This window comes from Protopterus annectens, chromosome 8.part0, assembly GCF_019279795.1.
Source record: "Protopterus annectens isolate FY-2018-M chromosome 8.part0, PAN1.0, whole genome shotgun sequence".
In the NCBI taxonomy this organism is placed as follows: Eukaryota; Metazoa; Chordata; order Ceratodontiformes; family Protopteridae; genus Protopterus; species Protopterus annectens.
In genome coordinates this window covers 1,651,216,309-1,651,241,907 of record NC_056741.1, presented here as the reverse complement: position 1 = coordinate 1,651,241,907, position 25,599 = coordinate 1,651,216,309, and positions in this window count along the sequence as shown.

Here is a 25,599-nt window from a genome sequence, read left to right as displayed (position 1 = left end):
TACTGTACTGCACTGACTGTATTGCTTCCCTGTACTGTATTGCTTCTCTGTACTCTACTCTACTGACTATATTGCTTGTCTGCACTGTACAGCTTCTCTTTACCGTTTATTTGCACTCTACTGTACTGCACTGCTTTTCAGTACTGTACTAACTGTATTGTTTGTACTGTACTATGTTCCTTTTGTGTTTTACTGTACTGACTATACTGCTTCTCTGTACTGTATTATACTTTACTGCTTCTCTGTACTGTACTGCTCCTCTGTATTGTACAGCTCTGTACCATATTGCATTGACTGCACTGCTTTTCTGTACTGTACTGGCTGTAATTCACTGTACTGTACTGCTTCTCTGTATTGTACTGGTTTTCTTACTGTACTGCAGTGTATTGCTTCCCTATATTGCTTCTTTGTATTCTACTGCACTGACTATAGTGCTCCTCTGTGTTGTACAGTACTGGTTATACTGCTTTTCTGTACTATACTGGTACTGCTTCTCTGTACTGTGCTAAACTTTGCTTCTTCTCTGTACTGTACAGCTTCTCTGTACTATATCATACTGACTTACTGCTTCTCTGAACTGTACTGAACTGCTACACTATACTGTACTGTAATGCTTCTCTAAACTGTACTGACTGTACTTCTTGTGTACTGTACTACCTTGTACTGCATCATACTGCTTTTTTTTACTTTACTATACTGCTTCTCTATACTGTACTGACTGTACTGCATCTCTGTACTGGAATGTTCTGTTTGTACTGTTTTCTGTACTATACTGTTTTTCTGTACTGTACTGACTCTTGCACTACTTTGTACTGCACTGACTACTGCTTCTCTGAACTACTGTACTGTGCTGCTGCTCTGTACTGTATTTTACTGCATTGCCTCTGTACTATGCTGAACTGTACAGCAATGCTTCTCTATGCTCTACTGTACTGCTTCTCTGTACTGTTATTTACAGTACTGTACTGCTTTTCTGCAGTATATTGTACTTGCTGTACTGCACTTATATGCACTGTACTGAGTGTCTGCACTCTGTTGTACTGACTATACTACTTCTCTGTACTGCATTAATCTGTACTGATTCTCTGTACTGTACTGATTCTATGTATTGTACTGTACTGCTTCTGAGTATTGTATTATACTGGCTCTACTGCTCCTTTGTACTATACTGCTTCTCTGTACAGTATGACTGTACTGCTCTCTACTGTACTGGTTGTATTGCATCACTGTACTTTACTTACTATACTATACTCTGTATTACTTCTATGTAGTGTACTGTACTATACTGGGCTGAACTGCTTCTCTGTACTATACTGAAGTCTACTGTATTGCTTCTCTGTATTGTACTGTACTGCTTCTCTGTACAGTAATATGATGCTTCTACATACTGTACTGTATTGTTTCTCTGCATTGTACTGACTGTATTCCTTGTCTGCATTGTACTGCTTCTCTGTACTACACTGTGCAGCTTCTCTGCACTGTACTGTTTCTTTCTACTTTATTATACTGATTTGTGGTACTGTACTGACTGTATTGCTTCTCTGTACTGTACTGTGTTGCATTCTGTGTTACACTGTACCAACTATACTGCTTCGCTGTACTGGCTGTACTTCTCTGTATTGCAATATACTGTACAGCTTATCTGTACTACTTTGTACTGCTTGTACTGCTTCTCTGTACTTTACTGTATTGTACTGTTCTGCTTCACTGACTGTACGGCTGTGTACTGTACTGACTACTGCTTCTCTCTACTGGACTGTTCTGTCTGTACTGTTTCTCTGTACTGTATTGTTCTGCTTCTCTGTACTGTGCTGGCGGTACTGCTTTTCTGTTCTGTACTGACTCTTTTGTACTATGTACTACTGTACTGACTACTGCTTCTCTGAACTATAGTGTACTGCACTGCTTCTCTGCACCGTACTTCACTGTATTGTACTGTCTTTCTGTACTGTACTACCTCTGCACTATATTGAACTGTACAGTACTGCTTTTCTGTACCATACTGTTCTTTACAGTACTGTACAGTACTGCCTCTGTGTACTGTACTGCTTTTCTGTAGTATAATGTACTGTCTGTACTGTACTACTACACATTGTACTGATTCCCTGTACTGTACTGGTTTTATGCACTCTACTGTACTAAATGTACTGGTTCTCTGTACTGTATTAACATGTATGGATTCTCTTTACTGTACTGTGCTGATTCTCTGTATTGTACTGTACTGCTTCTGAGTAGTAAATTGTACTGGCTCTACCACTCCTTAGTACTGTACTGCTTCTCTGAACTGTAGTGTTCTGGTTCTCTGTATTGTACTATACTTCTCTGTATTGTGCTGTACTGCTTCTCTTTAATGTACTGTACTGCTTCTCTGTGTTGTACTGTACTGACTCTATAGTGTACTGACTATACTGTCTGTACTGCTTCTCTGTATTGTACTGTACTAAGGTGCTTCTCTGTACTGTACTGGCTGTACTGCTCTGTACTGTACTCACTGTATTGCTTCTCTGTAGTGTAATGTACTAGTCATATTGCTTCTCTGTACCGTACTGCACTAGTTTATTGCTTCTATGTACTGTAGTGTGCTGGTTCTCTGCACTGTGCTATACTGCAACGGCTGTACTGCTTTTCTGTGCTGTACTATATTGTACTGCTTTGCACTGCACTGTACTCTGCTGTACTGCTTCTCTGTACTGCACTGGCTGTATTGCTTCTCTGTAGTATATTATGCTGTACTGTTTCTCTGTACTGTACTGGTTTCCTGCATTCTCTACTGTATTGCTTCTCTATACTCTTCTGTAGTGTACTGCTTCTATGTACTGTATCGACTGTGCTTCTCCGTACTCTACTGTACTGCTTCTCTGTATTTTACTGCACTGACTCCACTACTTCTCTATACTGTACTACATCTCTGTACTATGCTGTACTGCACTGGCTGTACTGCTTCCCTGTACTCTACTGCCTCTACTTCACTGTACTGTACTGTGCTGCTTCTCTGTTGTGTACTGGCTGCACTGCTTCTCTAGTGTACTATACTGTGCTACTCCTCAATACTATCTGACAGTGCTACTTCTCTGTACTCTTCTGTAGATTACTGTACTGTTTCTCTGTACTATATTGTATTGGGTATATTGTACTGCTTCTATGCACTGTCCTGTACTGATTCTCTCTACTGAACTGCTTGTCTGCACTCCACTGTACTGACTGTACTGCTTCTCTGTACTGTACTGTGCTCTCTCTCTATTGTACTGTACTGCTGAGTATTGTACTTCACTGGCTCTACTGCTTCTTTGCACTGTACTGCTTCTCTGTACTGAACTGCATTGACTGTATTGCTTTGCAGAGTACTGTACTATACTGCTTTTCTGCACTGTTCTTTACAGTACTGCTCTATATTTCACTTACTGTACTGCTTCTTTGTACTGTAGTGTCTGTACTGTTTCACTTTATTATACTGTATCCTTCTCCATACTGTACTGGCTGTTCTGCCTCTCTGTGCTGTACTGTACTGACTGTACAGCTTCTCTGTACTATACAGAGTGTACTATTTCCTGTATTACTGTACTTCTAAGTATTGTAATTTCGTATACAGCTTCTCTGCAGTGTACTGACAGTATTGTTTCTCTGTATTGTACTGCACTGACTATATTCCTTCTCTGTACTGCAGTGACTATATAGCTTATCTGTACTATACTGACTGTACTGCTTCTCTGTACTTTACTACACTGTGCTGCTCCACTGTATTGTGATGCTTCTCTTTTCTGTGCTGTACTGGCTTTGCTGGTTGTCGGCACTGTGCTGTACTGCTTCTTTTTACTGTACTGTGCTACTTCTCTGTACTATCCTGTACTGACTGTATTGCTTCTCTCTTACTTGCTCTACTGCTGCACTACTCTGCTTATCTATACTGTACTGCTTCAATGTACTGTACTGCTTCTCTGTGCTGCACTATACTGAATGTATTGCTTCTCTGCATTGAACTGCTTCTCTATACGGTATTCAAACTATAGTGTGTCTGCACTGTACTGTATACTTCTTCTCTGTACTTTACTGCATTAGTTGTCTCTACTGTACTACTTCTCTCTCCTATACTTGCTGTAATGCTTCTCTACACTGTACTGACTGTACTGCTTCACCATACTGTACTATACTGTAATGCCTCTGTACTGTACTATTCTGCTTTTCTGTAATGTACTGTGCTGCTCTCTGTACTGTAGTGTACTGCTTCTCCATTCCATACTGACTGTTCTGCTTCTCTGCACTGTACTATACTTTTCTCCCTCTCTGTACTGTATTTTACTGTAGTGCTTCTCTGTACTGTTCTGACAACTGCTTCTCTGTACTGTACAGTATTGTACTGCTTCACTGTACTGTAATGCCTGCATTACTTCTCTGCACTATAGTGTACTGATTGTACTGCTTCTCTGTACTGTTTCTTTGTACTTTAATAAACTGTACTGCTTCTTGGTACTATACTGACTATATTCCACTGCTTATCTGCATTGTACTGCACTGGCTGCATTGCTTTGTACTGTATGTGCTATATTGCTTGTCTGCAATGTACTGACTGTAGTTCACTGTACTGTACTGCTTCACTGTACTGCTTCTCTGTGTTGTACTGTACTGACTATAGTGCTTTTGTGTTCTTTTGTACTAACTATACTGCTTCTCGGTATTGAACTGACTGTACTGCTTCTCTGTACTGTGCTAAACTTTACTGCTTCTCTGTACTGTACTGGTTGCACCGCTCTATATTGTACTGTACAGCTTCTCTGTACTATATTGTGCTGACTGTACTGCTTCTCTGTACTGTACTATATTGTACCATACTGCTTCTCTGTACTGTAATGCTTCTCTGCCCTGTACTGACTGTACTGTTTGTGTGTAATGTACTGTAAGTCACTGTACTGCACTGCACCATACTGCTTTTTACTTTATTATACTGTACTGCCTGTCTGTACTGCACTGTACTGTTTTCTGTACTGTGCTGACTGTACTGTTTTATGTACTGTGCTGACTCTACTGCCTTTTGTACTTTCTACTGTAATGACTACTGCTTCTCTACAGTACTGTAATGTTTTCCTGCACTACAGTTTACTGTACCATACTGCTCTGTACTGTACAGCTTCTCTGTACTATACTGTACTGGCTCTACTGCTTCTCTGCACTGTACTGTACTTAACTGCTTCTTGGTACTGTACTGCTTTTCTGTGCTGTACCGTACTGACTAATGCTTACCTATACTATACTGCTCTGTAATGTACTGTTCTACTTTGTGCTGTGCTGTGATGATTCTCCATACTGTACTTACTGGCTGCACTGCTTCTCTGTACTGCACTGCTCTCTACTGTGCTGTACAGCTTCACTCCTCTGTACTATGCTGCCTATACTGCTTCTCTTCACTGTATTGTACTGACTGTACTGCTTCTCTGTATTATTCTGCACTTTCCAGCTTCTCTGTTATGTACCATACTGTTTCCCTGTAGTGCATTATACTGTACTGCTATGCACTGTACTGGTTCTCTGTACTGTGCTGTACTATAATGCTTATGATTCCTGTACTGTACTGCTTCTCTGTAATGTACAGAAGTCTACTGTATTGCTTCTCTATACTGTAGTGACTGTACTGCTTGTCTGCACTGTACTGCACTGATTCTCTGTACTGTTTCTTTGTACTGTACTATACTGTACTCTTTGCACTACACTACTGCTTTTTGGTACTGTACTGACTATTGCTTCTCTGTACTGTACTGAACTGTACTGCTTCTCTGTACTGTATTGCTTCTCTGTATTGTACTGAACTGACTATAGTGTTTCTGTGTTTTATTGTACTGACTATACTGCTTCTCTATACTGTACTGGCAGTACTGCTCCTCTGTATTGCACTGTCTTGTACAGATTCTCTGTACTACATTGGACTATACTGTGCTGATTGTACTGCTTCTCTGTACTGTATTGCTTCTCTGCACTGTACTGTATGGACTGTACTGGCTGTATTGCTTGTCTGTACTGTACTGACTATAGTTCACTGTACTATACTGCTTCTTGTACTGCTTCTCTGTACTGTGCTAAACTTTACTGCTTTTCTGTACTGTACTGGCTGTACTGTTCCTCTATATTGTACTGATTGCACGGCTTCTCTACACTGTACTATATTGTATGGTACTGCTACACTGTACTGTACTTCTCTGTACTGTGCTGATGGCACTGCTTTTCTGTTCTGTACTGTACTGACCATTTTGTACTACTTTGTACTATATTGACTACTGTTTCTCTGAATTATAGTGTATTGTACTGCTTCTCTGGACTGTACTTTACTGTACTATATTGCCTCTCATACTGTACTGCCTCTATGCACTATACTGAACTGTACAGTATAGGTTCTCTATACTATACTGTTTCTCTCCACTATTCTCTACAGTACTCTACTGTAGTGCTTCTGTGTACTTTACAGCTTCTCTGTAGTATATTGTACTGGCTGCAATGTACTACTTATATGTACTGTACTGATTCTCTGTACTGTAATGGTTGTCTGCACTCTACTGCACTGACTGGACTGTTTGTACTGTATTAATCCGTATGGCTTCTCTGTACTGTACTATGCTGATTCTCTGTATTGTACTGTACTGCTTCTGAGTACTGTACTCACTCTACCACTCCTTTGTACTGTACTGTACTGCTTCTCTGTACTGTACTGGGTGCACTGCATCTCTGTACTGTACTGCTTCTCTGTACTGTATTGTCCTGTACTTGTCTGTATTGTGCTGTACTGCTTCTCTAATGTACTGTACTGTTTCTCTGTATTGCACTGTACTGCTTCTCTGTATTTTACAATACTGTACTCACTGTAGTGTACTGACTATAATGTTTGTACTGCTCTGTAGTGTACTGTATTATAATGCTTTTATATACTACACTGGCTGTACTGCTTCTCTGTACTCTACTGTACTCACTATTGCTTCTGTCATGTAATGTACTTGTTGTACTGCTTCTCTGTACTGTACTGAACTGGCTGCACTGTACTGTATTGGTTCTCTTTACTGTCCGCACTGTACTGCTTGTTTATTGCACTGTACTTTACTGCTTCTCTGCACTGTACTATAGTGAACTAACTGTACTGCTTCTCTGTACTGAAGTCTACTATAGTGCTTCTGTACTGAACTGAACCACTTCTTTGTACTGTACGACTCTAGTGCTTCCTGTTGTACTGTACTGTTTCTCTGTACTCTACTATACTTTACTGCTTCTCTGTACTGGCTGTACTGCTCCTCTGTATTGTACTGTACAGCTTCTCTGCACTGTATTGTACCGATTGTACTGCTTCTCTGTACTATACCAAATCTCTGCACTATACTATGCTTCTCTGCCCTGTACTGTACTGCTTCTGTGTACTGTGCTATTACTTTGTACCACATTGTACCATACTGTTTCTTACAGTACTATAATGTACTGCTTCACTGTACTGTACTGGCTGTACTGCTTCTCTGTATTGTACGGTACTGTTTTGTACTACTTTGTACTATTCTGACTACTGCTTATCTGAACTATAGTGTACTGTACTGATTCTCTGCACTACTTTACAGTATTGTACAGCCTCTCTGCACTATACTGAACAGTACAATACTGGTTATCTGTACTGTACTGCACTGCTTCTCTGCATTGCTCTTTACAGTACTGTACTGTAGTGCTTCTGTGTACTGTACTATTATGTATATTGTACTGGCTGTACTGTACTACTACTCACTCTACTGATTCTCTGTATTGTACTGGTTGTCTCCACTCTACTGTACTGAATGTACTGCTTTTCTGTACTGTATTGATATGTATTGCTTCTCTGTACTGTACTGATTTTCTACATTGTACTATATTGCTTCTGAGTATTGAATTGTACCGGCTCCACTGCTCATTTGTACTGTACTGCTTCTCTGTACTGAACAGTGCTGTTTTTCTGTACTATACTGCTTCTCTGTACTGTATTGGCTGTACTGCATCATACAGTAGGTCTCTGTATTGTGCTGTACTGCTTCTCTGTAGTTCACTATACTGTACTGATTCTCTGTAGTGTACTGACTGCACTGTCTGTACTCCTTCTATGCAGTGTACTGTACTATAGTGTTACTCTGTACTGGACTGTACTGGCTGTATTGCTTCTTTGTATTGCAGCATGCTGGTTCTTTGCACTGTGCTATACTGTACTGGCTGTACTGCTTTTCTGTGCTGTACTATACTGTAATCCTTTGCACTGTACTATACTGCTTCTCTCTATTGTACTGACTGTGCTGCTTCTCTTTGCTAAATTATACTGTGTACTTCTTCTCTGTACAGTGCTGTACAGACTGTATGCTTCTCTGTACTCTACTGTACTGCTTCACTGTATTTTACTGCACTGACTTCACTGCTTCTCTGTACTGTACTACTTCTCTGTACTCTGCTATACTGTACTGGCTTTACTGCTTCCGTGAACTGTACCAATTCTCTGTACTATACTGTGCTGCTTCTCTGTTGTGTACTGGCTCTAAAGCTTCTCTGTACTGCAATGTAGAGCAGTGCTTCTCTGTACTGTAGTGCTGCTCTGTACTATGCTGCCTCCAAGCACTGTACTGATTCTCTCTACCGTACTGACTGTACTGCTATGTACTGTACTACTCTGTACTGCTTCTCTGTACTGGACTTTGCTGCTTTTCTGTATTCTACTGTACTGTACTGTACTGCCTCTGAATATTGTACTCACTGTACTGCTTTGTACTGCACTGCACCATACTGCTTTTCTTGCTTTACTATGCTGTACTGTACTGCTTCTCTGTACTGTACTTGACTGTATTGCATCTCTGTACTAGACTGCTTCCTCTGTACTGTACTGCTCTGTCTGTACTGTTTTCTGTACTGTACTGCTTTTCTGCACTGTGCTAATGGTACTCTTCTGCTCTGTACTATACTACTTTGTACTGTAATAGCTAATACTTCTCTGCACTTTACTGTACCATACTGCTTCTCTATACTGTACAGCACTGCTTCTCTGTACTATACTGTATAGTACTGGCTGCACTGCTTCTCTGTACTGTACTTAACTGCTTCTCAGTACTGCACTGTACTGACTAATGCTTCTCATACTGCTTCTCTGTAATGCATTGTACTGCTTTGTACTGTACTGTGATGATGCTCTACTATACTGATTCTACTGTACTTACCAGACTGCTTCTCTGTACTGTATTTCTTTCTCTACTGTACTGCTATACTCTTCTGCACTGTACTGGCTATACTGCTCTGTATTCTGTACAATACTGTACTTCTCTGTAATGTACTGACTATAGTGCTTCTCTGTGTTGTATTGTACTGACTATACTATGACTCTGTACTGTATTGGCTGCACTGCTCTTCTATACTGTACAGCATCTCTGTACTAAATTGTACTGATTGTACTGCTTCTCTGTATTGTACTATACTGCTCTGCCCTGTACTGTACTGACTACTGCTTCTCTGCACAGTACTGTACTGCTTCTCTGCATTGCACATTACTGTACCATACTATTCTGTATTGTAGTGTATGGCTTCTCTCTACTGTACTTTGTACTGTACAGTATTTTACTGCTTCTCTTTACTGTACTGGACAGCTTCATTGTACTGGCTGTACTGGCTGTACTGCTTCTCTGCACTGTACTTAACTGTTTCTTGGTACTGTACTGTATTGTACTACTTGTCTGCACTCTACTAATATTTCTATATATTATACTGTACTATACTCTAATGTACTGTACTGCTTTGTACTGTACTATACTGATTCTCTGTACTGTACTGAATGTGCTTTTCTACTGTACTGTAGTGCTTCACTCTTCTGTACTGTACTGGCTATACTGCTTCACTGCATACTGCGTCTCTTCACTGTACTGTACTTACTGTACTGCTTCTCTGTACTGTTCTCTACTGCTTCTGTTCTGTACTGTTTCCTTGTACTGTACTATATTATACTGTACTGTTACCTTGTACTGTACTATTATATACTGTACTGCTTCTCTGTACTGTACTAGCTGTACTGCTTCTGTGTACTGTACTCAACTGCTTTTCTGTACTGTACTAACTATTGTTTCTCTGTACTGCTCTGTACAGCTTCTCTATACTGTACTGCTTCTATGCAGTCTACTGGGTCTCTGTACTGTGCTGTACTGATTCTGTTTACTGTTCTGCTTCTCTGCACTATATTGAACTCACTGTACTGCTTCTCTGTACATACTGAAGTCTACTGCATTGCTTCTCTGTATTGTACTGTATTGCTTCTGTATACTGTAATTTGCTCATTTTGCATACTGTACTGCTTCTCTGTGCAATACTATACAGCTGCTCCATACAGTGCTGTTTCTTTGTACTAACTGTATTGCTTCTCTGTATTGTACTGAACTGTACTGTGCTGCTTCTCTGTTTCACTGTACAGACTATAGTGCTTCCATGTTGTACTGTGCTGATTATACTGCTTCTCTGTACTGCACTTGCTGTACTTTTCTGTACTGTACTATATTTTACTGCTTCTCTGTACTGCTCCTCTGTATTGTACTGTACAGCTTCTCTGCACTATACTGTACTGATGGTACTGCTTCTCTGTACTGTACTATATTGTACTGTATTTCTTTGCACTGTACTGCACTGCTTCACTGTACTGTACCATAATGCTTCTCTGCTCCATACTGTACTGCTTCTCTGTAGTGTTGTATTTGTGCTAGCAGTACTGATTTTCTGTTCTGTGCTGTATTGACTTTTGTATTGCTTTGTACTGTACTGACTACTGCTTCTCTGAACTATAGTGTACTGTACTCCTCTGCACTATACTTAAATGTACAGTAATGCTTCTCTATTATAATGCACTGCTTCTCTGCAATGTTCTGTACAGTACTATAATGTACTGCTTCTCTGTAGTATATTGTACTGGCCGTACTGTACTACTTCCATGCACTGCATGGATTCTCTGTACTGTACTTGTCTGCACTAAACTCTACTGACTGTACTGCTTTCCTGTACTGTACTAATCTCTACAGCTTCTCTGTACTGTGCTGATTCTATGTATTGTAAGGTATGTTTATAAGTATTATACTGGCTCTACCACTACTTTGTACTATACTGGTTCTCTGTATTGTAATGTACTGACTGTACTTCTTCTCTATACTGTACTGGCTCTACTCAGTCTCTGTACTGTACTGCTTCTCTGTACTGTATTGTACTGTACATCTCTGTATTATGCTGTACTGCTTGTCTTTCTTGTACAGTATTCCTCTGTAGTACACTATATTGTACTGATTCTCTGTAGTGCACTGACTATACTGTTTGTACTTCTCTGTAGTGTACAATACTATAGTGCTTTTCTACTCTGTACTGGATGTACTGCTTCTGTGTACTTTACTATACTATATTCACTATCATATATATATATATATATATATATATATATATATATATATATATATATATATATAGATATTTTGGTCTACCTGATAATGCCGAAAGCTTGAAATGCCGACGACGAGAAGACCGACAGTGGAAGATCGACAACGAAGATGTCCGACAGTTGAGAATCCTGACACTGAGAACACCGACATGTCAAATGAGCGCTAGTGGGTAAGTATGTGGTAGTGATGGACGTCAGGGTTAGGGTGTGGGTAAGGTAAGTGTGCGATAGCAATGGTCTGTAGGGTTAGGGGTGGGTTAAGTGAGTTAGGGTTAGGGCGTGGGTTAGGTGAGTGTGCGATAGTTAGGGTTTGGGTTAAGGTTAGTGTATAGATAGTTGTGTATGTAAGGTTCAGTGTAGGTTTGTAAGGTTTTTGGTGTGCTTGTGTTGTGTGTGTGCTTTTTGGACAGTGGATTTGTTTTGTTTGTTTACTGTCGGGATTGTGGTTTGTCGGGTATGTGATGTTTCGTGTTTCTGAACTTTCAGTTTTGTGGTGTCGGTGATTTCATTGCCAGTGTTTTAGCGCATTGGTGTTGTCAGGTAGACCCATATATATATATATATATATATATATATATATATATATATATATATATATATATGATATACTATATAATTATATATTCACTATTGCTTCTCTGTAGTGTGTGTGTGTGTGTGTGTGTGTGTGTGTGTGTGTGTGTGTGTGTGTGTGTGTATATATATATATATATATATATATATATATATATATATAATATACTATATAATTATATATTCACTATCGCTTCTCTGTAGTGTAATATGCTAGTTGTACTGTGTCTGTTCTGTACTGGCTGTATTGCTTCTTTGTACTGTAGTGTGTTGGTTCTCTGCACTGTGTTATACTGTACTGGCTGCACTGCTTTTCTGTGCTGTACTATATTGCATTGCTTTGCATTGTACTGTACTCTGCTGTAGTGCACTAGCTGTACTGCTTCTCTGTACTGTACTATACTGTACTGCTTCTCTATACTCTACTGATTCCCTGCATTGTTCTGTAGGCTTTTTTGGCATGTTGAATAAAGTGGAATTATAATTATTCAGTTCGTGCTTGCCTTCTCCGTAATTACAGCATTTCGTTTGGAATTACTTGTGACTTTTGAGTGATTCTACTTGTTGGTTTATTGTTCTGTAGTGTACCTCTCCATAATGTTCTGTAGTGTACTGCTTCTCTTTACTGAATTGTACTGACTGCACTGCTTCTCTGACTGTACTGCTTCTCTCTACAGTACTTTATTGATGCTATGCTTCTCTGTACTCTACTGTACTGCTTCTATATATTTTACTGCACTGACTACTGCTTCTCTATACTGTACTGACTGTTGTGGTTGTACTGTACTGTACTACTACTCCTGAACTGTACCGACTGCACTTCTCTGTTGTGTACTGGCTGTACTCCTTCTCTCTAGTGTATTATACTGTGCTGCTGCTCCTCTGTACTGTACTACTTAGTACTACACTATACTTTACTGCTTCTATAGAGTACCGTACTGTTTCTATGTACTGTACTGGCTGTACTCCTGTGTATTATACTGATTCTGTGTACTGTACGGGCTGTACCACTTCTCTGTTCTGAACTGTTCTGGCTTTGCTGTTTCTGTTTACTGTACTGTACTGCTTTTCTGTACCATTCTGTACTGACTGTACTGCATCTCTATACTGTATTGCTTCTCTGTACTTACAAACTGCACTGCTTCTCTGCACTGTACTGAATGTACTGCTTCTCTGTACTGTACTCATTTTCTGTATTGCACTGTACTGCTTCTAAGCATTGTATTGTACTGGCTCTGCCACTCCTTTGTACTGTACTGCTTCTCTGTACTGTACTGCTTCTCTGCATTGTACTGTATTGGTTGTTCTGCTTCTTGTACAATATTGTGCTGTTCTGCTTCTTTTTAATGTACTGTACTGCTTCTCTCTAGTTTATTATACTGTACTGTTTCTCTGTAGTGTACTGTAATATACTGCTTTGCTGTACTGCACTGGCTGTAATGCTTTTCTGTACTGGACTGTACTATACTGTACTCACTGTATTGCTTCTCTATAGTGTAATGTACTAGTCATACTACTTCTCTGTACTGTACTGGCTGTACTGCTTCCTTGTACTGTAGTGTACTGGTTTTCTGCACTCTGTTGTAGTATATTGTACTGCTTTGCATTGTATTGTACTGGTTCCCTGAATTATTCTGTACCGCTTCTCTATAGTGTTCTGTAGTGTACTGCTTCTATTCACTAAATTATACTGTGTGTACTGCTTCTCTGTACAGCACCGATTATGTTTCTCTGTATGCTACTGTACTGCTTCTCTGTATTTTACTGCACTGACTCCACTGCTTCTCTGTACTGTAATATTTCTCTGCACTCTGCTGTACTATACTGGCTGTACTGTTTCCCTGTACTGACTGTAATTCTGTGTACTGTACTCTGCTACTTCTCTGTTGTGAACTAGCTGTACTGCTTCTCTCTAGTGTACTACACTGTGGTGCTCCTCTAAACTGTCCTGACTGTACTGCTTCCCTGTATTGCACTGTACTGCTTCTCTGTACTGTTCTGTACAGTACTGTAGTGTAGTGTTTCCCTGAACTGCAGTGCTTCTCTGTACTATATTGTACTGGCTGTACCATACTGCTTCTCTGCACTGTGCTGTACTGACTATACTGCTTCTCCGCACTGTTCTGCTTCTGAGTATTGTACTGTACTAGCTCTATTGCTTCTTTGCACTGTACTGCTTCTCCGTACTGAACTGCACTGGCTTTACTGCTTTGCAGAGTACTATACTATACTGCTTTTCTGCACTGTTTTTTTACTGTACTGTTCAGTATTTCACTTGTTTTACTGCTTCTCTGTACTGTAGTGGTTGTACTGTTTCACTCTACTGTACTATACTGTATCCTTCTCTGTACTGTACTGCTTATCTGTACTGTAATGTAGTATATTGCTTCTCTGTACTGTACTGACAGCACTGTTTTCCTGTATTGTACTGCACTGATTGTATTACATCTCTGTACTGCTGTGACTGTATTGCTTATCTGTACTGTACTTACTATACTGCGTCACTGTACTATACTGTTCTGCTTTTCTGTACTTTACTACACTGTGCTGCTCCTCTGTACTGTACTTGCTGCACTGGTTTTCTAGATTCTACTGCTTCTCTTTACTGTACTGTGCTGCTTCTCTGTACTGTAATCCCCTTTACTCTCCTGTACTGTGTATTGCTTCTCTCTTACTGGCTTTACTGCTGCACTGTAGTCTACTGTTCTGTTTCTCCACACTATACTGCTTCAATTTACTGTACTGACTATATTGCTTCTCTGCACTATATTGGCCCTTTATACTGTACTCTAATTGTAGAGTGTGCACTGTACTGCTCTGTACTGTACTGCACTAGTTTATACTGTACTGCTTCTCTCTACTGTAATGGCTGTACTGCTTCTCTGTACCCTACTATACTGTAATGCCTCTGTACTGCACTGTGCCATGTTGTTTCTCTGTACTGTAGTCTCTGTACTGTTCTAACTACTGCTTCTCTATACTGTGATTTGCTGCTTCTCTGTAGTGTACTGTACTGCTTCACTGTACTGTACTGGCTGCACTGCTTCTCTGTAGTGTACTTCTCTGTATTCTACAGCTTCTCTACAATTATAGTGTACTAATTGTACTGCTTCTCTGTACTGTATCTTTGTAATGTACTATACTGTACTGCTTCTTGGTACTTTACTGACTGTATTGCTTCTCTGTACCGTCTATAGTGCTTCTGTGTTGTACTGACTATACTGCTTCCATGTAATGTGCCATTTTCTCTGTGCTGTACTGGTTGGACTGCTTTTCTGTACTGTACTGGCTGCACTGCTCTGTAATGTACTGTTTGTACTGCTCTGTACTGTATTGCTACACTGTACTGTAATGTTTCTCTGCCCTGTACTGACTGTATTGCTATGTACTGTACTAAGTCTTTGTACTGTACTGCACCATATTGCTTTTCTTACTTTAATATACTGTACTCTGTACTGTACTGACTGTGCTGCATCTCTGTACTGTTTTCTGCACTGTACTGCTTCTCTGTACTGATTTTTGTATTACTTTGTACTGTACTGACTACTGCTTCTCTCTACAGTACTGTACTGCTTCTCTGCACTACAACTTACTGTACCATACTGCTTCTTTCTACTGCACTATACTTCTCTGTACTGTACAGTACTGCTTCCCTGTACTGTGCAACTTCTCTGTACTATATTGTATTGTACTGGCTGTACTGCTTCTCTGCACTGTGCAGATGATACTGCTCTTCTGCTCTGTGCTGTACTGATTTTTGTATTATTTTGTACTGTACTGACTATTGCTTCTCTCTACAGTACTGTACTGCTTCTCTGCCCTGCAACTTACTGTACCATACTGCTCTCTACTGCACTCTACTTCTCTATACTGTACAGTACTGCTTCTGTGTACTATACTGTACTGTACTGGCTGTACTGCTTCTCTGCATTATACTGTACTTAACTGCTTCTTGGTACTGTGCTATATTGTACTGCTTGCCTGCACTGTACTGACTAATCCTTTTCTGTACTATACTGTACTGTACTGCTTCTCTATACTGTACTTTACTACTATGTACTATTATGTGACTCTCTGTACTGTACTGATTCTCTATATTGTACTGCTCTGTACTGTATTGGCTGTACTGCTCCTCAATATTGGACTCTACTGTACAGCTTCACTGTACTATATTGCACTGACTAATATTTCTCTGTATTGTTCTGTACTGTTTCCTAGTACTGTATTATACTGTATTGCTTCTCTGTACTGTACAATATCTCTGTACTGATTCTCTAATGTACTCTACTTCTTTTCTGTACTGTACTGCTCTGATCTTTGTACTGCTTCTCTATACTGTACTGACATCTACTGTATTGTTTCTCTGTATTGTACTGTACTGCTTCTGTGTACTGTTACATGCTGCTTTTGCATACTGTATTGCTTCTCTGTACTGTACTGACTGTATTGCTTGTCTGCACTGTATGTTTCTATGTACTGTAACTTTGTACTGTACTATACTGTACTACATCTTAGTACTGTACTGACTGTATAGCTTCTCTGTACTGTACTGCTTTTCTGTACTGTACTGTGTTGCTTATCTGTACTGTACTGAACTGTACTGCTTTTCTGTACTGTACTGTGTTGCTTCTCTGTATTGTACTGTACAGACTATGGTGCTTCTCTGTTGTACTGTACTTACTATACTGCTCCTCTGTACAGTACTGATCTGTACTGCACTGGCTGTACTCTCCTCTGTACTGTACTATACTTTATTTCTCAGTACTTTACTGACTGTACTGCTCCTCTATTGTACTGTACAGCTTCTCTGCATTATACTGTAAGATTGTACTGCTACTCTGTACTGTACTATACTGTACTGCTTCCCTACACTGTACTGCTTCACTGCACTGTACTGTGATGCTTCTCTGCCCTGTACTGTGCTGACTGTACTGCTGTGTAATGTACTGTACTACTACTTTGCACTGCACTGTATCATGCACTTTCTTACTGCACTGCTCTGACTGTACTGCTTATCTGTACTATACTGGTATGTCTGTACTGTTTCTCTGTACTGTACTGACAGTACTGAATTTCTGTTCTTTACTGACTTTTGTACTACTTTGTACTGTATTGACTACTACTTCTCTGAACTATAGTGTACTGTACTGCCTCTCTGCACTATACTGAACAGTAATGTTTCTCTGTACTATACTGTCTGCACTGTGCTTTACAATAATGTATTGTAGAGCTTCTGTATACTGTACTGCTCTGTAGTTTATTGTACAGACTGTACTGTACTACTATGCACTGTACTGTACTGTACTGCCTGTAGTATATTGTACAGGCTGTACTGTACTACTATGCCCTGTACTGTACTGATTGTACTGTACTGGTTGTCTGCATTCTACTGTACTGACTATACTGTTTCTCTGTGCTGATTGTAATGTACTGGCTATACTGTGCTGATTCTCTGTAGTATACTGCTATAACATCGCTATTGCTTCTCTGTAGTCTACTATACTATAGTGCTTCTCTGTACTGTAGTGGCTGTACTGCTTCTCTGTACTTTATTACACTGTACTGTACTCATTGTATTGCTTCTCTGTAGGGTAATGTAATTTGCTGTACTGCCTCTCTGTACTGGCTGTACTGTACTGCTTCTATGCACTGTACTGCACTGGTTCTCTGTACTGTGCAATACTGTACTGCTTCTGTTTACTGTACTGTACTGCTTATCTGTATTATACTGTACAACTATGATTTGTAATCTGCTGCTTCTGCATACTGTGCTGCTTGTCTGCACTGTACTGCTTCTCTGCACTATACTGCTTCTTGGTACTGTACTGACTGTATTGCTTCTCTGAACTGAACTACTTTTATGTATTGTACAATACAGACTATACTACTTCTCTGTGTTGCACTGCACTGACTATACTGGTTCTCTGTACTGCACTGACTGTACTGCTTTGTATTATACTGTACAGCTTCCCTGTACTATACTGATTGTACTACTTCTCTGTACTGTACTATATTTTACTGTATAGCTTCTCTGCACTGTACTGTAATGCTTCTCTGCCTGTACTGCTTCTGTGTACTGTACTGCTTTGTACTGCACTGTACCATACTGTTTTTCTTACTGTACTATCCTGTACTGCTTTTCTGTACTGGACTGCTTCTCTGCACTGTACTGTTCTGTCTGTGCTGTTTCTCTGTACTGTATTGCTCTGTACTGTAGTGTACTGTATTTGTCTATTCTGCTGTACTGCTTCTCTTTAATGTACTGTACTGCTTCTCTGTAGTTTACTATACTGTACTGATTCTCTGTAGTGTACTGTACTATAGTGCTTCTCTGTACTGTACCTTACTATACGGTACTCACTGTATTGCTTCTCTTTAGTGTAATGTACTGGTTGCACTGATTCTCTGTACTGTAGTGTGCTGGTTCTCTGCACTTTGCTATACTGTACTAGCTGCACTGCTTTTCTGTGCTGTAGTATATCATACTGCTTTGCACTGTACTATACTGCTTCTCTACTGCACTGGCTGTATTGCTTCTTTGTAATGTACTACTTCTCTGTACTGTACTGAATGTACTGGTTCCCTGCATTTTTCAGAACATTATAGAGAAGTAGTACAGTACAGTAGTGTACTATTTCTCTTTACTGAATTGTAATGATTGTACTCCTTCTCTGTACTGTACCAACTGCATGCTTCTCTCTACTGTACTGCTCCTTTGTATTTTACTGCACTGACTATTGCTTCTCTGTACTGTACTGACCGTTCTGCTTGCAGTATACTGTACTATTTCTCTGGACTCTATTGTACTGGCTGTCCTACTTCCCTGTACTGTACTGACTGTACTTCTCTGTACTGTACTACTTCTCTGTTGTGTACTTGTTTTACTGCTTCTCTCTAGTGTACTATACCTTGCTGCTCCTCTGTACTGTCCTCATGGTAGTGCCACTCTGTACTGTACTGCTTCTAGGTACTGTACTGTACTGCTTCTGTGTACTGTAGTGCTTCTATGTACTGTACTAGCTGTCTTGTTTCTCTACTATTATGTACAGACTGTACTACATCTCTGTACTCTACTATACTGGACTGCTTCTCTGTACTGTACTATACTGGACTGCTTCTCTGTACTGTATTATACAGGTTGTATTCCTTCTCTGTATTGTATCGAATGTACTGCTTCTCAGTACTATACTGGCTGTACCGCTTCTCTGTACTGTAATGTACTGCTCCTTTGTACTGTACTATACTGTTTTTCTGTACTGTAGTGTGCTGTACTGCTTCCCCGTGCTATACTGGTTGTACTGCTATAATGCACTGTATGGGGTGTACTGCTTCTCTGTACTGTACTGACTATACTGCTTTTTGTACTGTATTGTGCTGTTTGTACTGTACTGCTTCTTTGTACTGTACTGTGTTTGTACTGTACTGCTTCTCTGTTCTGTACTGTACTGGCTGTACTGATTCGATCCACTGTACTGCTACTCTCTACTGTACCGCTTTGTACTGTAATGTTTCTCTGCCCTGTACTATACTGACTGTACTGCTTCTGTGTACTGTACTGTGCTACTATTTTGTGTTGCACAGCACCATACTGCTTTTCTTACTTTACTATACTATACTATACTTCTTCTCTGCACTGTATTAACCATATACTGCATCTCAGTACTGGACTGCTTCTCTGTATTGTACTGTACTGGACTGCTCTCTACTGGGCTGATGGTACTGCTCTTCAGTACTGTACTGGACTGTTTTGTACTACTTTGTATTGTATTGACTACTGCGTCTCTGAACTGGTTTAATTCACTGCTTTTCTGCACTATACTGAATTGTACTGTAATGCTGCTCTGTATTATACTACACTGCTCTGCATTGTTCTGTACAGTACTCCAGTGCTTTTCTGTACTGTACTGCTTCTCTGTAGTACATTGTACTGGCTGTACTGTACTACTTCTGTGCCCTGTACTGTACTGATTCTTTGCAATGTACTGGTTGTCGGCACTCTACTTGTACTGGGTCTACCTGTTCTTTGCATTGTATTGCTTCTCTACTGCTTCTCTGTAGTTTACTACACTGTACTGCTTCTCTGTAGTGTACTGTACTATAGTGCTTCTCTGTACTGTTCTGGCTGTACTGCTTCTCTGTGCTGTACCATACTATACTGTACTCACTGTATTGCTTCTCTGTAGTGTAATGTACTGGTTGTACTGATTCTCTGTATTGACCTGTACTGGCTGTATTGCTTCATTGTACTGTAGTGTGCTGGTTCTCTGCACTGTGCTGCACTGCACTGACTGTACTGCTTCTCTGCACTGTACTGCTTCTCCATACAGTACTCTACTAACTGTACAGTTTGCACTGTACTGTTTGTCTGTACTATACTGGTTGTCTATACTCTGCTGTACTGCTTCCCTCTATACTGGCTATACTGCTTCTCTGTACTGTACAGCTTCTCTGTATTGTACTGACAGTACTCCTCTGTGCTTCGCTTCTGTACTGTACTGGCTTTTTGCACTGTACTGTACTGCTTGTCTTTATTGTACTGTACTACTTCTCTGTACTGTACTGTATTCCTCTGTACTCTCTTGTACCATTTTTTATCTTACTGGATGTACTGCTACACTGCAGTCTACTGTTCTGCTTTTCTGTACTGCACTACTTCAATGTACTGTACTGCTTCTGTGTGCTGTGCTTCTCTGCACTGTACTGCTTCTCTATATTGTACTCTAACTATACTGTTGTCTGCACTGCAGTGTAATGCTTTTCTGTACTGTATTTGTTGTCTGTACTGTACAGCTTCTACTATACTAGCTGTACTGCTCTGTACTATACAGCTTCTCTGTATTGCACTGAATGTGCTGCTTCTGTGTACTGTACTATACTGTAATACTCTGTACTGCACTAACTGTACTGCTTCTCTGCACTGTACTTTACCATTCTGCTGCTCTGTAGTGTACTGCTTCTTTGTACTGTACTGTACTTTTCTGCTTCCCTTACTGTACTGAATACTGCTTGTATGTACTGCACAGTACTAGCTGCACTGCTTCTCTGTACTGTACTGTACTGTTTCTTTCTACTGTGCTATACTGTACTGTTTCTTGATACTGTACTGACTGCATTGCTTCTCTGTGCTGTACTGTGCTGCTTCTCTGTATTGTTCTGTACTGGCTGTACTACTTTGTACTATACTGCATCTCTGCACTGTACAGTTTCTCGACTATATTGGCTGTATTGCTTGTCTTTGCTGTACTGACTGTAGTTCACTGTACTGCTTCTCTGTACTGTACTGCTTCTCTATACTGTGTTGTACTGACTATTGCTTCACTATACTACTTCTCTGTATTGTACTTTACTGACTATAGTGCTTCTCTGTGTTCTGTACCAACTATACTGCTTCTCTGTACTGTGCAAAACTTTAGTGCTTCTCTGTGCTGTATTGGCTGCACTGCTCCTCTATATTGTACTACCCAGCTTCTCTGTACTCTATCATACTGATTGTACTGCTTCTCTATACTGTACTATATTGCACTGTACTGCTTCTCTGGACTTTAGTGTACTGCTGCACTATACTGTAATGTTTCTCTGTCCTGTACTGTACTGATTGTACTGCTTGTGTACTGTACTACTTTCTACTACACTGCAACATACTGCCTCTCACTTTAATATACTGTACTGCTTCTCTGTACTGATTTGGATCTCTGTACTGTGCTGACAGTACTGCTCTTCTGCTCTGTACTGAATGTTTTTTACTACTTTGTGCTGTACTGATCACTGCTTCTCTGTACATTATTGTACTACTTTGCTGCACTGCACTGCACTTTACTGTACCATACTGCTTCTCTGTACTGCACTGTAGTACTTCTCTCTAGTCTACTGTACTTCTCTGTACTATGCAGTCCTATACTGTACTGGTTGTACTGCTTCTCTGCAATATACTGCACTGCTTCCCTGTACTGTACTACTTGTCTGCATTGTACTCTACTAATACTTGTATATACAATACTGTACTGCTTCTCTAATGTACTATACTGCTTTGTAATGTAATGTGATGATTCTCTGTGCGGTACTATACTAATTCTCTCTACTGTACTGCCTGAACTGTTTCTCTGTACTGTACTGCTTCTCTTTACTATACTGTACACCATTCTTCTGCATTGTACTGGCTATACTGCTTCTCTGTACTACTTTTCACTGCACTCTGTGCTGCATCTCTCTATTGTTCTCTACTGTACTGCCTGTATTCTGTACTATACTGTACTCTGTACTGTACTGCTTCTCTGTATTGTCATGTACTGAATATGCCGTTTCTCTGTGTTATACTGTACTGGCTATACTGCTTCTCTCTACTGTACTGCATGTACTGACTGTACTGCTTTTCTGTGTTGTACTGTACTGATTATAGTGCTGTGTTCTACAATACTGCTTCTCTATACTGTATTGGCTGCACTGCTCTTCTATATTGTACTGTACAGCTGTATTATATTGTACTGATTGTACTGCTTCTCTGTACTGTACTATATTGTATCTGTATTGTTTCACTGCACTGATACACTGTACTATAGTGTAATGCTTCTCTGCCCTGTACTGTACTGACTGCATTGCTTCTGTGTACTGTAGTTTACTCTTTGCAATGCACTGCACTGTACTGTTTTTCTTACTTTACTATACTGCACTGCTCTGTACTGTACTGATTGCACTGCATCTCTGTCCTGGACTGCTTCTCTGTACTGTACTGTTCTGTAAGCACCATTTTCTGTACTGTACTGACAGTATTGCTCTTCTGCTCTGTACTGAACTGACTGATTTGCACTACTTTGTACTGTTATGACTGCTGCTTCCTCTGTACAGTACTGCTTCTCTGCACTGCAATTTACTGAAATGTACTACTTCTCTGTACAGTATTGTACTGCTTCTCTACTGTACAGCATTGTACTGCTTTGTACTATACTGTACAGGCTGTACTGCCTGTCTACACTGTAGTGTACTTAACTGCTTCTTGGTATTGTACTGTATTGTACTGCCTGTCTGCACTGTACTGACTAATGATTCTATATACTACACTATACTGGTCTGTAGTGTACTGCATTGCTTTGTACTGAGCTAGGATGATTCTCTGTACTGTATTATAATTCTCTATACTGAACTGTGCTGCTACACTCTTCTGTAGTGTATGGGCTATACTGCTTCTCTTTACTATACTGCTTTATTCTGTTCTGTACTATACTGCACTGCTTTTCTGTAATGTACTGTACTGCTTCTCTGTACTGTACTAGCTGTACTGTACTGACCTGCTTGTACTGTAACAGTTCTCTGTACTCTGCTGTACTGTACTGGCTGTTCTGCTTTCCTGTTGTGTACTTGCTGTAGTGCTTCTCTCTAGTGTACTATACTGTGCTGCTCTTCTGTACTGTACTTTTAGTACTATACTGTACTATGTACTGTACTGGCTGCATTGCTTTTCTGTAGTGTACAGTATTGTATTGTTTCTATGTACTGTAACCAAATAAAATCCACATGGCTTCAAAATAAGCACCAATAAACCAAGTAAGAAGCCTCCATGGTGAAACAATAAAGCCCCGAATAGCCTGGAATCCTTCTCAAGACTTTTATTAAGCACAAAAATCCATCATAAACATTCACAGTATGTTTTCTTTTGAAACACACTTCATCAGATGTGGACTGGCATTAATCTGTACCTATAAAGGGGAAAAAGAGGTTGAGTGAACATAAATGATCCCTGGAAACCTTGAGGCAGCTTGCCAGACCACAGTTGAAACAATCAAAGTGTGCCTTAAGACAGTGGAGCAGTTAACAGTAACAATTCCTAGAGATTGTGATTGGTTAATTACTACATTGCAGTATTTTTGCCAGCTATATATGAGGCACAGATTAATGCCAGCACACATCTGATGAAGTGTGTTTCAAACAAAAATGTACTGTGAACATTTATGGTGGAATTTTGTGCTTAATAAAAGTCTTGAGAAGGATTCCAGGCTGTTCAGGTCTTTATTGTTTTGTTGTGGAGGCTTCTTACTTGGTTTAATGGTTTCTATGTACTGTACTGCTGTGTACTGTATTGCTTCTCTGTACTATACTGGCTGCACTGCTTCTCAGTTTTGTACTTGGCTGTGCTGCTTCTCTTTTATGTTCTAGCTGTACTGCTTCTCTGTATTACTCTGTAGTGACTGTACATCTCTGTACTTACTGTACATTTCTGTAGTGTACTATACTGTACTGCTCTGTATTGCACTATACTGTACTGCTCTGTACTGTATTATACAGGTTGGATTCCTTCTCTGTAGTGTACTGTTTGTCTATTGTACTGTATTTCTTCTCTGTACTGTATTGTACAGATGTACTGTACTGACTGTACTTTTCAGTACTGTACTGGCTGCACTGCTTCGATGTACTGTAATGTACTGACTGTTCTTTACTGCTTTTCTGTACTGTACTGACTGTACTGCTTCTTGATACTGTACTATACTGTCTGTACTTAGTGTACTGTACTGCTCTGTACTGCACAGGCTGTACTATGTCTCTGTGCTGTACTATACTGTACTGCTTTGTGTACTGTACTGTACTGCTTGTCTATACTGTACTGACTGTACTGCTCTTCTGTACTGTGCTGTATTAATTCTCTGTACTGTACTGCTACTCTACTGTACTACTTTGTACTGCAATGCTTTTCTGCCCTGTGCTGATGGTACTGCTACTGTATACTGTACTACTTTGTACGGCACTCCACAGTACTGTTTTTCTTACTTTACTATAATGTACTGCTTCTCTGTACTGAATACACTGCATCTCTGAACTGCACTGTTCTGTCTGTACTGTTTATTGTACTGCTTCTCTGTACAGTGCTGATGGTACTGCTCTTCTGTTCTGTACTACTTTATACTGTACTGGCTACTCTTCTTTAAACTGTGGTTAATTGTACTGCTTCTCTGCACTGTACTTTACTGTACTGCCTGTCTGCACTATATTGAAGTGTACTGTACTGTTCTGTTATTGTACTGCACTGCTTCTCTGCACTATTCTGTACAGTACTGTACTGCTTCTCTGTAGCATATTGTGCTAGCTGTACTGTACTGTAGTGTTTCTCTGTACTGTACTGCTTCTATGTAGTATATTGTACTGGCTGTACTTACTACTTCTATGCACTGTTCTGTACATCACTGGCTGTATTGCTTCTCTGTACAGTACTATACTGTACTGCTTCAATGCACTGTACTGACTGTACTGGTTCCCTGTATTTTTCTGTAGTGTACCAGTTCTCTTTACTGAATTTTACTGACTGTGCTGCTTCTATGTACAGTACTGTACTGACTACACATTTCTCTGTGCTCTACTGTACTGCTTCTCTGCATTTTACTGAACTGACTCTACTGTGTCTCAGTACTGTACTGACTGTTCTGCTGCTCTGTACTGTACTACTTCTCTGTACTCTGCTGTTTTGTACTGGCTGTACTGCTTCCTTGTACTGTACTGACTGTACTTTTCTGTACTGCACTATGCTGCTTCTCTCTAGTGTACTATACTGTGCTGCTCCTCTGTATTGTACTGCACTGCTTCTCTGTACCATTCTACATAGTACTGTACTGTAG